Source organism: Ursus maritimus, unplaced genomic scaffold (assembly GCF_017311325.1).
Source record: "Ursus maritimus isolate PB19 unplaced genomic scaffold, ASM1731132v1 scaffold_12, whole genome shotgun sequence".
In the NCBI taxonomy this organism is placed as follows: Eukaryota; Metazoa; Chordata; class Mammalia; order Carnivora; family Ursidae; genus Ursus; species Ursus maritimus.
The window spans coordinates 48,576,238-48,593,066 of record NW_024423564.1 but is presented as its reverse complement, the minus strand read 5'-3'; the positions used below and the strand labels follow the sequence as shown (position 1 = coordinate 48,593,066).

The window sequence follows — 16,829 nt, the reverse complement described above, 5'->3', positions numbered from 1 at the left end:
CTTCCGAGAATCAAAGGAATAACACATGTCTCCAGGACAGTCATAAACAGAAGCAGAAAGTCTAGCACTCAAGTATTTGATAATGAACTGGTCAGGGGGAATATTTTGATACTTTTTATATCATTGAAATGAAAGCATTTTACAAATACTAACTCATGTAGTATGCATAACATCAAAATAAGAGATTCTATTCATTTTCTACTGCTGTGTAGCAAATTATCACAAACATAGCAGCTTAAAATAATACATATTTTTTATTTCACAGTATCTGTGGGTCAGGAGTCCAGGCACGGCATAACTGGGTCCTCTGCTCAGAGTCTTAACCAGGCTGTAATAGGTGTCAGCTGGTTGCATTCTCATTTGGAGAGTCATGTGGGGAAGAAACTGTTTCTATGGTCATTCCAGTTGTTGGCAGAATTTATCTCCTTGTGTCTGCATCACTGTGGGCCCCAGGTTTTTGCTGGCTGTTGTCTGGAGACTGTCCTCAGTTCCTACAGGCCACCAACAGCTTCTGGAGGTTACTCCCAGTTCCCAGGCTTGCGGGCTTCTCCAACATGGCTCCCTACTTCACTGAGCTCACAAAAAGCTCCAGCCCCAGAATGTCAAGTTACAGTCTTATGGTGTAACCTAATTACAAGAGTGACATCCCATTACCTTTGTCAAATTCTGTTGGTTAGGAGCAAGCCACAGACCCCTTTCTCTGACCCCACTCAAGAAGAGGGGATTATACAAAACTGAAACATGATGAGACAGGAATCATTGGGGCTCACTTTAGGCATATGCATATCAACACTGAGCGAAGAGCTATTATTATCCTCATTTTGCAAATGAGGAAACAAAGACACTTGGCCAAATTCTCATGATTAGTAAGCAGGAGAGCCTGAGATCAAATTCAGGAGGTCTGACCCCAGAGTCCATGCTCTTGACCATGAGGCTCTGCCACCACACTTCGCTGAAGGTCCAGTCTGGATTCCTCCTTTCATACACTTTAGCAATTCTTTTTTTACCCTGGATTGTTGTCATCTTCCATCTTCAAACAATAATCCTAATTATTCCTTCTCTGTGTTACATTTACAGCTTCAAACACACTTCACATAGCACAGTGGAGGGAGGTTACTTGTATGGTCTTTTTCCAGGTGAAGAAACTGGGGCTTAGAAAGGATAAATCTCAACATTTCTATGAAATAGAAGTGGGCTCAATCAAGAACTTCTGGCTCCACTCCCCACAATATTGACCAGGTCACCACGGCCACTGTGAACACTACAAGAGAATTACCTCTGTACTTTTTTATTCCCCCAGATGATAATGAAGACATCCCAATATTTCTGAATAGTAAGGAAATTCCCATATTCTCTAGCCTGAGGTCTCTAATTGGTGGCTGGCAGGCCTGACATAATTAGACCCAAATAAAATTTTTTATGAACAATTTCTAATTAGTTGCCAATATTTAAGAATTGTTAGAGTCCCAATAAAAATCAGCAAAATTTTGTAACCCTGGCTTCACCTTTCCCAATAGAACTGAATAGAGGCAGTTTCCTCTAGATTGGGCATAATTTTCCTCTGTGCCACCACTTAGACTCCCTGTCTGCTGGCTGTGCACCTGGAGTCTGAGATCCTCTCATTTTACAGATGAGAAAAACCTACAGTCCACTGGCATTTTCAGAGCCTGCCAGCTAGCTAAGAATGGCAGAGCTGATACTGAGGTGAGCACCGTAAAGAGCGCCCCTGCCAGCAGGACATGAGGCATTCTCACTTGGGTGGGCATTTTCAAGCATTAGTTCCAAACATGTGACAAGCTGCCTTGTCCTCAAATGGCCCAGCCCATCGCACTACCTAATTCCCATTTCAATTACACCGGGAACAAATACGTTTCACAATATTCAGCTCCAGGTTGCAGAGAGAAGAAAACACCCAGATAGAGGACCACAATTAGCCATAATTTCTCTCCAAATCCCTTTTTCTCTCTCACTCTGTACTAATGACTACCTTTACAAAGAGGTTTCAGATGCTTTCAGAGCAAAAAGAGTAAACAGGACACGTGTTCACGTGGCAGGCTAGTTACCTCCCATACCTGAGGATAGAGCGTTCAGAAATGGATTTTTTCAGATGTGCTTCTCCTACAAATACCAGGCAAAGATAATCTCCAAGAGTCCAGCGGCAGTGGGCGTTGGGTAGAGTGACATTTGCACTAACCATGGGGGAAAGGTCTAGGAGAGGTAGGGAGAGAAAGTAGCATCAGTTCCCTTCCATGAAGCTGCTGAGGACTTACCGTGTGCGGGGCTGTGTGCGCTGGGCTTTCGTGGGTGCTCCTTGATTTCATTCACCCAACTCGCAAGGTCGGGAGTAGCTAAAAAGCAAAGAAGGAAAGACATGGGGTTAAACCCATGTTTGTTGATTCTGGGTTCATCTTAGGATGACATATTGGGTGGATCTGGGAGAGAATCCCAGCTCCAGTGACCTCAGCATGTGACTTTAGGTTACTTATTTAACCATTCTGAGCTTCCTCTGTTCCTTGCCTGTTAAATGACATATGGTAGAAGTGCAATACATTTATAGTTATTTTCTCTCAATTAGACCAGGGGGTTCCTCGCTGGGGTTACTTTAATGTTGAATAACATTGAAAGGGCACTGGGGTTGGTGTCAGAAAATTTGAATTCTAGGCCCCACTCTGGTCTTTCCTGCTGGGACTCATGAGGAAATTATCTGGGTTTTTTTTCCCCCAATAATTAGAAAAGTAATATAAATACATGGTAATCTAATTCACATTGTATTAAAGGTTACAAAATGGAAAGTGGCCATTCTGGTCCTCAAAGCCAGTGCCAACTATCAATTACGTCAATATCCTTCTAGAAGAATTTTCTATTATGTAATATATAACCGCACAGACACATACGTACACTAACCCTCGGATGGGGACACATTTAAAATAAATCTTGGAGATACGCGTTGGCCCATATAAGCCTCATTATTTTAATATAGCTGAACCCATACTGAAAGTCATTGAGGTAATTTCCAATCTTTTGTTAATACTAGCAAAAGATAATACTTATTGATTGCTTATAATGTGCCAGGCACTATTCTAAGTACTTTATGTGTATTAACTCATTTCGTACCATCATCCTAGGTATTATTATCACCCCCAATTTACATTTGAGGAAAACAATACCTTGAGAACATCAGTACTTGCTCCACAAACAATAAGTGGCAGAAATGAGATTCACACCCAGGCAGACTGTGCAACGCTGTAACGTACGTCTTTGTCCACATAGTTTTGTGCACATTTGTCAGACTACCTAACGATGGCCCTTGAAAAAAGCAGCAATGCAATCAAACTGCATTTTTCAAAGGTCAAGCTGATGGCAGGGCAGAGAATGCACCCATTTTACAGCACCAGTCACAGACCGCTGTGCATATTTTATCTTCTTCCCCGTCTCCCGTGTTGGATTGCGAGCTTCCTGAAGGCAGGCGCTCTGTACCCCAGGGCTCTGCACAGAGCCAGCATATTGCCAACTCTCAATAACATCTGTGAATGATGACTAAAAAATCGGGAAGACTTCAATGGGAGCGGCCTTTGGTATTTGGGCAGGATTTTGAAGAACGAATGAAATTTTGGCAGGCAGAAAATGGAAGAAAAAGCACCTGTGTGAAGAAAGAGCAAAGGAACAACTACCTAGGCTGTTTGGTGGGGCAGCCAATCAACCAGCCTGGCTGGGAAAAGGGCACGGGGCTGTGATGTGCTCACAGAGCATCCCGGGAAGGATATTTAGAGGCAGGAAGAGAATTCTAACGCTATTCAGAGTCTGGGAGATCCTTTCCAGGCCCCATTTATTCACCTGGAGGACAAAATGGATGACCTCTATGAATACACCACCGTATACCCATAATACTAGTGTTAAATAGTTAAATTCATTGGATCTCAGTTTACAAACTGTATGATCTCCACACCAGGTTTCTTTCCTCCACTTTCCACTTCTCGGTGTCAAATGGACGGCAGGGTTGTCAATACTGGTCGCCTGGGGAAACATCATCCCAGTGCAGTGGGCGTATTTTCAGTTTTCATTTATTTTAATCCTCACCAACTCGCTGAATTCACAGTCTGACACACTTATTTCTCCAGGCTCTGGGCACATGGGCCCAGGTTTATAAATGCGGCTGATAGATGTACTATTCAAATTAATTTATATGCAAACATACGTCTCAGTGGATTTTGTTACATTTCTGTTAATCCTGAATTTCATGAAGTTACTTAGACATCTGACAACACATTATTCTATACACATGCTAACATTTTTCAACACTTGATTGTTGATCCTACTAATGTATGTAATCAAATTCAAATTAGAAATTAGTTCTGACTAATGATGTACTATGTTGGCCAATTGAATTTAAATTAAAAAAAGATTAGTTCCAATAGCCACTGTGAACATACATCAGCACTGCCTAGTCAGAATATTGAAGGACATAAAGATGAGCTACAAATATAAGTTTAAATATTCTTGTAGCCACACTGTTTTTAAAGATTTATTTTAGAAAGAGAAAGTGAGAGTGTGCGAGTAGGGGGGATGGGCAGAGGGAGAGGGAATCTTAAGCAGACTCCACGCTGAGTGTGGAGACTGATCCCAGGACCCTGAGGTCTCAACCTGAGTCAAAACCAAGATCAAACGCTTAACCAGCCCTGCCACCCAGACATCCCTCTGGTAGCCACATTTAAGGAAGTAGAAAGAGAGGTGCCTGGCTGGCTCAGTCAGCAAAACACGTGACCTGTGGTCTCAGGGTTGTGAGTTCAAGCCACATTTTGGGTGTGGAGAGTACTAAAAAAGTAGAAATACCAGATTAATTTAAATAATGTATTTCATTTTACCTATCCTATCCAAAATATTATCATTGCAACATGTAATAAATATAAAAAAATATATGAGCTAGTCTACATTCACTCTTTCTGTAGTTAAGCCCAGAGTACACTTTATATTTGCAGTACGTCTCACTTTGGACTAGCCACATTTCAAGTGCAGACATCACATAAGGCCAGAGGCTATGATGTTGGATAGTGCAAAAAGAGAAGCTATGGATTCTAGCTCCTTTGAATAACACTATTAACTCAAGGAATGGTTAGAATGGTTTATATCCTCCCTGCTCCCATCCAGGCAGTAATATGTAAAGTTTCTCACGATTTTTTGGGAGAGACCTAAGAGATCATCGTGTCCTGATTGTCCATTGATTATGGTCAAGACAGCGGAGACTCATGAAGGTGGGGGTGCACTGGGGGAGGACTAGACCGTTGACTTGCTCTGCTCCACACCACCCATTCAGCCTTGCTGCTGACAGGTGGAGACGGAGGCTCAGATCCCTGCCAAGCACCTGCTGGCAGAACCCTGGGTGGGGACTGAGAGCATTAACTCCCTGCTCAGTCCCACGGACATCACTCTGCCAGTGGGGAAAGGTTTGGGGGATCTGCTAAACCCTTTAATCTTCCCTTCTTTTCTCCCTGCACAGCCTTACCACCGGCCCTATGCTGAAAACTCACAATCTTTGTCTCCAGCCCCCAGTCCCAGTCTAATTCCCACTGGAAAACTCCAGGTGCCTACCCTAGCAACTATGTTATGCAAACTGTAGCTTATTATCCTCTTATGCATGTGCAAATAGATCTTCCCCCAAATCTGCCTTGTGTTTATGATTATTTCAACAGTGTGCTTTTCCCCTAAAAATCAAGCTATAAGAAACTACTTTTAAACACATAAAAATTGGGGCACCTCAGGGGTGCCATCGGTTAAGCGTCTGACTCTTGGTTTCAGCTCAGGTCATGATGCCAGGACCCTGGGATCCAGCCCAGCATCAGGCTCAATGCTCAGCATGGCGTCTGCTTGAGATTCTCTCTCTCCCACTCTCTGCCCCTCACACTTGTGCCGTCTCGTTAAAATAAAGTCTTAAAAAAATTTAAAAATCCACAAAAATTATTCAATGATATTCGTTCAATAATAAGTATTTCATGGCAAAAAAGCACCAGATTAAGAACCTCCTTCCCCAATTGGGGAGGGAAAAAAACACTCAAAAAGATATGCATATGCATGTATTCCGTTACTCAAAAAGTTATGTTCAAATATAAAATTAATCTTTTTAAAAACTCCCTTAAAGAGGAATTTCTCAAATTTCACATTCCACCATTTCTCCCCTTACTTTCCAGCCCCCTCCCCACTCCCTATATCTAGCACTTCTTGAGGGAAGACTTTGAGCAGCCAAAGGCTGAAGCTTGCTTTTCACCACCTGTCTCCAAGACAGCAACAGAGGGAGCATCCTCTTTGGAGACGTGAGGAAATCTTCCGGATGTCAGTCCAGGAATGGTCATGGATATAGACCAGCTCTGCATCGCAGGGACCCTTCACTGCACCCCTGCCCCCACTGGCTAATTTCAGGAGGGAATGAACATCCCTGTGTGAAATTATTAGAAACCTAAAAAAAAAAAAAAAAGAAAGAAAAGAAAAAGAAACCTTCCCCAGATGTGGTTGAAATTTAAACGCAATGGGTATTTTTGTTGTTGTCCAGTGACAAAGAAATTATAAAGCTGATTGCATGCAGGGAAAGCTTTTTTGAGTCACAAAAACTGCTACACGGAATACCCAAACATTTTTAAATGACTTCGACAACAACTGGCACATATTTAGTAAGCAAGTTCCATTTTCCCTATTTTCTCTGCCCCCACCCTCAATGCTCAGCTATAGAATATCCATTTATTTATCTTATTTAACACATCTAAAAGTCATCTGCCAGTTTTTGTTGCAGAAACACATTTTTTTAACAACTAGATACACAATGGCAATTTTATAGGACTTGAAATGTTTTAAAATAACAGCATAATTAGAGTTACAAGAAGAGCAGTGGCCTCTTTCAATTCATTTCAACATTTCATTCTCTTTTTCAAATATTAATCTCTAAAGTTCTATACAAGTAGTCTTTAAATGCACAGCACTCCCTTTTTTCCTGTCCTCCTCCTCCAATGTCAGAGTTTTAACAATTTGAATTCTCCTGGGTGGGGAAAAAGGAAAGCTATCAACTTACAAGGGACATTTACTGTCATCTAGTTGTCACCTAACTCGCAGCACAGGAGTCGTCCACGCACAGGTAACACGTTACACTGGGGCCGCTCTGTGTTTTCTGCACACGGTAAGAGAGAAGGTCAAGATCCTAAGACCCCGGGCTCACATGATGATGCACTTGCTAAGCCCCTTCTCCACGGTCTTGGACATCTGGGGTTTCTTCTGGGGATGGTGAAGGCAGGTGGCAGGCTTCCTGTCGTGGTTCGGCAGCATGTCAAATAGCTCCTGCACGTTGATCGCCATCTTAGCGGAGGTCTCCAAGAAGGTGCAATTCCACTGCAACGCGCACGCAGCGTGGTCACTTACGTCGACTCCAGAGGCTTTCTTGGCATTTGTCGCCCACCAGCATGATAAGGTACTTGCGCAAGGTCTTGCCTTTGACTTTGCGGATCAGCTCATAGAAAGACTTCAGCTCCTCCAGGGTTTGCTTCTCCGTGACCAAGCAAACCAGGAGGAAAGCAGGGCCCCCGGCAATGGCGAGGCGCTGCAGACCCGGGTAGCGGTGGCTTCCTGTGGTATCGGCGACGTGCAGCGCCACGACGCTGTGGTTGAAGCTCAGCACCTGGCGGAAGGTATCTTCGATGGTTGGCAGATACTCATCGCGAGAGTTGCCACGCACCCACCTCTGCACCAATGCACTCTTGCCCACGCCAGCGGCGCCAAGCCCACAACACGGTGGTCTTTGCTCTTGCCTGGGGCGTGAGCGCGGGGATGGTGAGCAGGGTGCGCAGAGGCCGCAGCCACTGAATCAGCCATTTCTTAAAGCCAGAGCAGTTATTGCCCAGTGCAGGGAACTGGTGGGGAGACGGGGCGTGCAAGTTATTGGCACTTACCCAGGAGCAAAAGATCTTAGGGAGATAGAATGGAAGAGTGAGATGGGAGTTTGAACTTGGAAGGTTGTCCCTGTGTCTCCTTGTCTAGCTGTTCCCTGGGGACACTTGGGAGGGGAGGGTCTGGGCTCACTCTCCAAACCCACCTCCCTCCCTCCTCAGAAGCAGAGCCAGGCTCAGTGCCCACCCCAGGTGCCCACAAAAGGCAGTGTGAGCAGGGAGGAGGGGAGGCTCGCTCAGTGCCTCTTCCTGTGATGCCTTATGTTTACTGCCCTAGTAGCCACACATCCGTTTTCTTTCACACCACACGACTCCAATCTAAACACAGAACGAGAAGCTGAAACAATGGACAGCCCACCAACCTGAGACAGAGTAGGGACTGGAGTCAGGTCCCCTCAATCCTGAGGGAGAAACCCAGCATTCCTTTATAGCTGAAACCCTATGCCCTTGAGTGGAGAGTTGTCTCCTAGGAATGCGGAGGCAGGATGCTTAACCAAGGGGGGGGGGGGGTGGTCGTCTACCAAGACTGGGGAAGGCCAAACCAGTCTGCGCCAAGGTGGACCCCATGGCTGTCCTTTCATTTACTTTTTTCCTTATTATAATACTAAAAATCATGCCCAGGGATGGAGATTAAACACACATGAGGCATGAAGAGGAATAACCTTTAAGAATACAGGTGCTAATAAATTCCTGCCTCTATGGGCTTTGAGTCACCCTTTTCCCACCTAAGTTTCTTTAAAAAATTCTCCCTGACCTCTCCCCAGGGAGTCAGCCTGAGGATTCTTATCTTTGTGCTGTCTCCCTGGCACAAGACCCAGGAAACCCTGGCCTCCAACCTGGCTGGCCTCTTGTCAATTGCTCTTGCCTAGAGACCCCCAAAGACCCAGTTCAGTAATAATGGAGGTAAAGGCAGAGTGTCCAGGAAGTCCACTGGGTCCAGGATGCTCTGTTCTGGGGCCAGGAGAGACCTATTACCTACAGCAACTGTCCCCGGGACATTGAGAGATGGATAGCCACTTCCTTAACAACTAGGCCTCCCATTCTCCCCCACAGCAGCCCAAACTGGTTTACCCACTACGTCTACTTTGAAGTAATGAAATTGTTACTCATTTTCCTTAAACCACAAGATTCACTCTGCCTATTGAATTAGAACTGAAAAGTCTTTAGGAATGAAAAAGACTAGAAAACAGGCTCCTGAAAGCACCAATGTAGAAGATGAGTGGAGGTGACTTTGGAGGCCTGGAGGAAGGGAGGAAGGGAGAAAGGGAGGAAGGGAGGAAGGGAGGAAAAGAAAGAGAGAGAGAAAGAACGAAAAACTGAGATGGAGGGATGATGGAGGGCTATGTATCCCAAAGCCAAAATCTTTAAATGCTAGAAAGGTCAAATTAAGAGATTATAAAATAGAGTTCACAGGGAATGATGAAAATATAAAACCATAGCTCCTGCATCCAAATCAAGTTTTATACCTCAAAAGCCAGTATAAAATATTTTACCTTGATAAGAGACCTAACCCAGGGAGCCAACACTGCACTGGGCCAAAGACTCAAAGGAATAGACCGGACTAGAAGGAGCAGATGCTAACTAACTAAGATCCAAAGTTTGGAGATAGAGAGAGAGAGAGAGAGAATTAATTGAAACCAAGACTGAGATGAGTCAGATTTTAGAATTACCTAACAAGGATTTTAAAGCCATCATAAGAATACTTCAGTAATCACTTATAAATTTTCTTGAAGTAAATAAGAATAAAAAATTTCAGCAAATAAAATGTATAAAAATGTTCTAAATGGAAATTATGGAATTGAAAAATATAATAGAAATTGTAACAATTTCCTGAATGAGCTCAGTAGAATGGAGATGCCAGAGGACAGAATCAGTCAACTTGAATAGAAAGTAATAAAATTTATTCAGTGTAAACAACAGAGAGAAAACAGACTGGGTAAAATGAACAGAGTCACAAGGACCTGTGGGACAGTAACCAAAATGCCAGCATTTGTAGAATCAGAGTCCTAGAAGGAGAGGAGAGAGAGAATGGGTCTGAAGGAGTATTAGAGAAAATTATGGCTGAAAACTTCCCAAATTTGGCAAAAGACACAAACCTACAGTTCCAAGAAGATGAGCAAATCCCACCAGGAGAACTCCAGGGAAATCCACACCAAGACACATAATTAAATTCCAAAAACTAAGCACAAAGAAAAACTCTTGAAAGCAGATAGAAAGAAACAACATATTATCCAACAGAAGGACCTAATTCATTTGACAGCAAATATCTCATTGGAAATCAGAGCTGACAGAGGAAATGGCAGGGGACTTTTTAGAAGCTGAAAGAAAAGAACAGTCAACTGCAAAGTCTATATCCAACAAAATGCTCCTTCAAGAACAAAGAGGAAATAAAGACATGTTCAGATGAGGAAAGGCTAAGGTAATTTGTTGCTAACAAACTTGCCCTTTAAAAAAGGACTAACGAAAGGGTACCTGGGTGGCTCAGTTGGTTAAGCATCTGCATTTGACTCAGGTCATGATCCCAGGGCCCTGGGATTGAGCCCTGCCCCAGGCTCCCTGCTCAGTGCAGAGCCTGCCTCTCCCTCTCCCTCTGCTGTTCCCCCTGCTTGTGCTTTCTCTCTCACTCTCTCTCTCTCTCTCTCTCTCTCTCTCTCAAATAAATAAATAAAATCTTAAAAAACAAAGAATAGGGGCGCCTGGGTGGCTCAGTCCTTAAGCATCTGCCTTCAGCTCAGGGAGTGATCCCGGCGTTATGGAATCGAGCCCCACATCAGGCTCCTCCGCTTCTTCCTCTCCCACTCCCCCTGCTGTGTTCCCTCTCTCGCTGGCTATCTGTCTCTCTCTCAAATAAATAAAATCTTAAAAAAAAAGAATAAAAAAGGGCTAAAGTAAGGTATGATAATGGAGAATAATTTGAAATTTTAGAGAGTAGCATCTTAGAATAGGTAAAACCTGGGGTAAATAGAATATCCTTGTCATGAGATTTTACAATCATATTTGATGATTGAAATATGTGATACTCAAGGTAATAATATTAAAAATTGGGGAAGGCAAAGGGACCTAAACAGAAGCAAGGTTTCCATATTTCACCTGAAGTGGTAAAAGGTTGACACCAGCAGATTGTGATAAGTCACGTATGTATATTGTATTACCTTGAACAATTTTTATACAAAGAGATATACTCAAATACTCTAAAAGTAAATTAAGATAGAATTCTAAAAAATGAAACCCACAGGAAGGTGAGAAAAGAGAAACAGGAAAACCAGAAAACAAATGATAAAATGGCATACTGAAGCTTAAATTTATCAAGAGTTACCTTAGATGTGTAATGGTGTGAATACACCAATTAAAAAAGCAGATTGGCAGAGTGGATTAAAACAAGCTTACAAAAGAAACACAAGCCAATTACATGGTGATTGAAGTGAGAAGAAACTGACTTCACATTTAATGATAGAGGCAGGTTGAAAGTAAAAGGATGGGTTCGCCTGGGTGGTTCAGTCGGTTAAGCATCTGCCTTAGGCTCAGGTCATGATCCCGGGGTCTTGGGACAGAGCCCCACATCGGGCTCTCTGCTCATGGGGAGTCTGCTTCTCCCTCTCCTTCTGACCACCCCCCCACTCGTGTGCTCTCTCTCTTTCAAATAAATACAATCTTAAAAGAAAAAAAAAGTTAAAGGATGTTTTTGTATGGTAACACAGGTTATATGGAAACCAAAATCAAAAACACAATATTATTTACAATTGATATAAATAAAATGAAATACTGTGTATACACTTAACAAAACACCTGAAGGATGTAAATGCTGAAAATTACAAAATGCTTCTAAAAGAAATCAAATTAAATAGAGACATAATATGTTCATGTATTAGAAGGTTTAACTTAGTAAAGATGTCAATTCCCTCCAAACTGATTTACAGGTTTAATGCAATTCTTGCCAAAATCCCAGTAAGGTTTTTGTAGACATAGACAAGCTTATTTTCAAATTTAAATAGAAAGGCATAGTACCTAGAATAGTTAAAACACTCTTGAAAAAGAGGGATAGAGTGAGAAGAATCACTCTTTGATATTAAGGGTAATGATATAGCTGCAGTAATTAAGTCAGTGTAATATCGGCAGAGATGGTCATATAGGCCAATGGAACAGAACAGAGAGCCCGGGAGTAGGGGCACACAGATGTGCTCAGCTGATTTTTGACAAAGGCACAAAAGCAACTCAATGCAGAAGGATAATCTTTTCAACAAATGGTGCTAGATCAATCAGACGTCCATAGACAAACACACATAAGCAAACAAAAAACCTTGAACCTAAATCTCCCACCTTACAAAATAATGGAACTTACATATAACATGTAAAATTATAAAATCATTAGGAAAAAAAATCTTTGAGATATATCTTGATTGTGGTTGCACATATACAAACTTACACATATGATAAAATTCTATATAATTAAATATATATGTAGATGAGTACAAGTAAAATAGGAAATCTGAATAAGAGCAGTGGATTTTTTTGATGTTAATATCCTGGTTGCAATACCGTCTACAGTTTTACAAGATATTACTATTGAGGGAAACTGAGTAAAGTTACTCAGGATCTCTATTATTTCTTATAATTGCATATGAATCTTCAATTAGCTCAAAGTAAAAAAAAAAACACATTAATTTTAAGAAGCACTTGCAAAAAAACATAAACAATGCAACTCTCACGGCTCCCAATTAAAGCCCAAACTCTTTCGTTCCATATTCCCAGCTCCCTGTAAACAGACCCCAAATTCCCTTCAAATCTTACCTTCCGTGAGCCTTTTGCACACACTGGCTTAATAATTCAATATTCTTGGAAGTTCCCTATGTCTCCCACTCCCCTCATCCACACGCCCCCTTCTCCTCTGCTTCAAGATTCACCTTCAAATGGTACTTCCAGAGGGAAGGAATCCCTCCCTCTGAGTTCCCAAGTACCTTTTCACCTTGTATTAAAGCTTAGTTGGTACTTGTTTTCTATTTTCCACAAAGTAAAGAGCTTTTTACTGACAGGGCGGGAATTCATTTAGCTCTGAATCCCTCACACCTGCTAGTAAGCACCAGCAGGTAGGGCTCAGAGGCAAGCAGGATGGCCAGGGTTAAGGTAGACTCCATCAAGAGGGGGGAGGTGCCAGCCTGACTGCTCCCGAGTTCTGCTTTCATGACCTCTTAAAAGTTTAGCCTTTAACTCTAACCTCAGTATCCTCAGTTGACAATAGGGGAAGTACATGGCAAGTGCTGACATGTTAGCAAGTACTTTTGTCAATGCCTGGCACAGATTAGATATTTAGACAATGTAGCTAGAGTCTGGAGATGCGGTCTCCAGTTCCTGTTTGCTCACATAGTAGTTGTAGGGACTTAGACAAACAATTTGTTTGCCTTTTGCATCGTTCTTCACCTGTAAAATGGGGACAAAAATAGCTATGTTTGAAGTAAGATTAATTGGCTCACTTGTGTAAAAGTCAAGCAGGGTGTTGCTTCTAGAATGTGAATGAGCTAACATTGAGTGTTTGCCATGAGATAGGCATTACTCTTAATTTTACATGTGTGAACTCATTTAGAACTTATTCTGAGTATACGAAGTGGAGACTATTTTATCTCCATCTTGCAAATGAGGAGACCAGACATGGAGAGATGAACTGTGGTAGGGGCTGGGAAATCTGGCTCGCTTCAGGGCTTCTGCGTTTTCCATCTTGCTGCCTCATTAGCAGAGACAGCTGGTGTGGTGATGTTCAGGACCCTCATGATTACAATGTCTGAAGCCTGTTTTCTTTCACTTACTTTCTAGGCTTCTCCCCCTTTTAAGCTCTGTAGAAAACTAATGGCAGTTGTGTTTTCCATCCTTCACAAGGACGTAGTATCTTTACAGCTTTGATTTCCAGCATCAAGGTTGCTTCAGAATCCCTTCTTTTATCCCATGCAAGCATTTTCTCCCATTCCTACCACTTCTGTTCCCAGCCTGACTGCTTTCTCCGACCACTCTGCGGCTACAAATAGCCCCTTTTGCACAGAGATATCATCTCCTACCTCATAAATAAAGGAGGCCACCAGATAAAACTCCCCCAGCCCTGGTTCACACATATCCCCATGATATCTCTTTTCTCCACCCAGGGTTAATGCCTTCATCTGAGCCCTGGAGTGCTTCTCAACCTGTGGTCCTAGAATCAAGTGTGTTAGAATCACCTGGAGCTCTTGTTAAACATACCCAACCCACATCTACAGAATCAGAATCTATAGATGAGACCTGGCGGGGGGGGGGGTTGCATTTTAACAGGCCCCCTCAAATAATTCTGATACAGACAAATCTTAAAACTGCTCCTTGAGAACCTTACTTGATCACTGTATTCCTTTATGAACCTTTCAATGTTCACTGTGTCAGTAATCATGATCCTTATTTCATTTCTGATATCAATAATTTGTGTCTTCTCTCTTTTTTTCTTGGTTAGCTAGATGAGTGGTTTATTAATTTTATTTACCTTTTCAAAGGCCAATTTTTTGTTTCATTGATATTCGTATGTTTTCCTGTTAATTTTGCTGATTTCTGCTCTAATTTTTTTTTTAAAGATTTTATTTATTTATTCAACAGAGATAGAGACAGCCCGCGAGAGAGGGAACACAAGCAGGGGGAGCGGGAGAGGAAGAAGCAGGCTCCCAGCGGAGGAGCCTGATGTGGGGCTCGATCCCAGAACGCCGGGATCACGCCCCGAGCCGAAGGCAGGCGCCCAACCGCTGTGCCACCCAGGCGCCCCCTGCTCTAATTTTTTTAATTTCCTTTATTCTGCTTGATTTAGTTGTAAATTGTTCTTCTTTCTCTAGCTTTTTAAAGTGAAAGCCTAAATCATCGCTTTTAGATTTTTCTTCTTCTCTAATATGGGCATTTCAGTCTATAAATTTCCTCTGTGAGCACTGCTTTCTCTACGTCCAATAAAAAGTGTGTTGTTAAATCTCCAAATATTTGGGAGGGTTTTTTTTTTAATCTATTATTCTGTTATTGATTTCTAGTTTAATTCCACTGTGGTCTGAGAACATACTTTGTATGAGTTCTAGTCTTTTACATTTGATCAAGTCTGTTTTATGGCCCCAAATGTGATTATGTTGGTAAATGTTCTACATGAGTTTGGGGGGAAAAATGTGCATGCTGCTGTTGTTGGAAGAAATATTTCATTAATGTCAATTAGATCTAGTTGATTAATGGTGCTGTTTAGTCCAACTGTATTCTACTCATTTTCTGCCTGCTGGATCTATCCATTACTGAAGGGGTATTTAATTCTCCAACTATTACAACGGATTTGTCTATTTCTACTTGCAGTTCATTTAGTTTTTGCCTCACATGTTTTGATGTTCTGTTATTATATACATACATGTTGAAGATTGCTATATTTTCTTGGAGAATTCACTGCTTATCATTATGTAATTTCCCTCTTTATCTCTAATTATTTTGCTCTTCTCAAGTCTAATTTATCTGAAATTAATATAGCTATCCCAGCTTTCTCTTCATTAGTTCTATTATATCTTTTTCCATCCCCTTACTCTTACTGTGTTTCTTTATATTTAAAATGGGTTTCTTGTAAAAGAATATATATATATAGTTGTGTCTTTTTCTTACCTACTCGGAGAGTCTTTGTCTTTTAGTTAATGTATTTAGATCATTCATATTTAATGTGATTATTGATTTTTTTGGTTTAATATCAACCATGTTTATAACTGTTTTCTATTCATTGTATTTTTTGTGTTTATTTTTCCTCTTTTTCTGCCTTTTCTGGTTTTAGCTGAGCATATTATGTAATTCCATTTTCTCTTCTCTCTAAGCATATCAGTTTACAATATATATTTATAACAAATTTAAGTCTACTTTCAAATAACATTGCACCATTTCACATGCAATGCAGTTACCTTATAACACAGTATCCCTAATTCATAACTCCCATCCCTTATACCATTAACGTCATTCATTTCACTCACCCATATGCTATAATCACCTAATAAATTGTTACTATTTACTATTATTACTTTGAACAATTATCTATTGGATCAATTAATAAGAAAAGTAAAAGATTTTATCTTACCTTCATTTATTCCATCTTTAACANTCTTTCATTCTTTATTTAAATCTGAATTCTATGGAAAAGCTTTATAGAGAACATGCTGTCTGGAGAGAACACTGAAGGGGGAGGAGGACATATTAGGGAAAAGACACTTCAGAGAGAATGATGTCAAAAGGGCACAGAGCCAGGAAAGTATCCATGGATGAAACAGTAGTTGAATTGGAATTTATCCTAGAAATCATCTGTGGTTTAATTACCTCATTTCCTAGGCGAGTAATTTGCCCAAGGTTACACAGCTAGAAGGTTGCAGAACTAAGACTCAAATACAGCAAGAATAACTTCAGCACCTCTTCTAACCACGGAAGGAGGTTAAGACCTGTTCAAGGTGGCCCAGACCATCAGACACAGCCAGAACAAGGCTTGTCCCTGTCTCTCAGACCCTTCACCTTCATTCTCCCACTGGTGCACATTCTGAAACATAATTAATGTTCAGAAATCCTATGGAGATTTTAGAGATGGAGTTAATATAGTCTTCTGAGGTCAAGGAAGAAAAAGTACCATAGGAATCGGAAATGATATATTCTCAGGAGGCAGAGAGGGTTTATAGAGTAGCTCTAATTATAGCTTTGAATAAGCTGCCTGCAGTCCTCTTAATGAAATAAGCTGGAATCCTTCCTTGGAAAATTTCCTAGATAATCAGGTCTGTGTAAGTGAATGCTTATACTCCAGACCCAAGGGAAGGCACCAATCAACTGAAGCCTCCCTGAAGAGGGGGTGGTGGGGAGGAGAATGTCAGAAACCACAGTGGGACTGGCAAAAGAGGGTCTTTCCCTCTTTCTTTCTTT

General features: G+C 41.6%; 1 long non-coding RNA gene across 1 annotated transcript in view; it reads right to left on the bottom strand.

The window, feature by feature from the left end:
* Nucleotides 1–200: 200 nt before the first annotated feature.
* LOC103663027 overlaps nt 201–16,829 on the bottom strand; it is a 19,247-nt gene continuing 2,618 nt past the window's right edge. The window contains exons 2-3 of the long non-coding RNA XR_568634.2: nt 2,271–2,348; nt 201–627 (exon numbers count right to left, since the gene is read on the bottom strand). This is a non-coding gene — a long non-coding RNA (uncharacterized LOC103663027). The remainder of the gene's footprint in view (nt 628–2,270; nt 2,349–16,829) is intronic.